This window comes from Sinocyclocheilus rhinocerous, unplaced genomic scaffold (genome assembly GCF_001515625.1).
Source record: "Sinocyclocheilus rhinocerous isolate Xijiao unplaced genomic scaffold, SAMN03320098_v1.1 C35809282, whole genome shotgun sequence".
Classification (NCBI taxonomy): domain Eukaryota; kingdom Metazoa; phylum Chordata; class Actinopteri; order Cypriniformes; family Cyprinidae; genus Sinocyclocheilus; species Sinocyclocheilus rhinocerous.
The window spans coordinates 1-643 of NW_015764229.1; the positions used below are offsets into that span (position 1 = coordinate 1).

Genomic DNA, 643 nt, shown 5'->3' on the forward strand with positions numbered 1-643 from the left:
AGAGCTGCCACACGTGCTGTCTGTGACCAAGCCAGAGCACGTAGGCACTGGCACAGGGCATGCTGGGTAAAACAAAAGCTGTTTTAGTGTCGAGCCACACCTTACTCATCAAATTTGCTCATCAAATGCTCTCTTACTTACATTTTTTAATAGTTGATGTCGGTTCCAAGAAAGGATGACTGAAAAAAGTGTCTGCAGACGGAAGAGTATACAATAAGGGAAACACAACAACAAGGTGCAAATCCTTTCATAATGCACTGCAACAACAGAAATACACTGACCAAAATCCATCCGATCCTTCTGGTTCCTCTGGAGCAGCCCCAGCAGCAGATCTTCCAGTTGAGGAGACGTCTCTCGCGGGATGCTGTGAACAGAAAGCATTAGTTATTTAGTAAATAGCACCCAGTGACTGGCCATTTCAGGATTAATGGCTTAATAATAAAATATTACAAAAATAATTAAAAATCTGTTTTCATTTTTCAGAGAATTTTGAGTAAATAATATGTACATTTATGAAAATTTTTCATTTCATTTCAGCTATTTTTTGTGTATATAAAGTACTGTTTAGATTTTTTAAAGTTTTTAAAAATAAGTCTCGTATGCTCATCAAGGCTGCATTTATTTGATCAAAAATACAGTAATA

At 36.7% G+C, this 643-nt stretch overlaps 1 long non-coding RNA gene across 1 annotated transcript; it reads right to left on the reverse strand.

The window, feature by feature from the left end:
- LOC107735128 (uncharacterized) lies at positions 1–364 on the reverse strand. The gene is made up of 3 exons (XR_001639302.1): positions 282–364; positions 142–192; positions 1–62 (listed from the first exon to the last, which is right to left on the reverse strand). It is a non-coding gene; the product is annotated as an uncharacterized LOC107735128 (long non-coding RNA).
- Between the last annotated feature and the right edge of the window lie 279 nt (positions 365–643).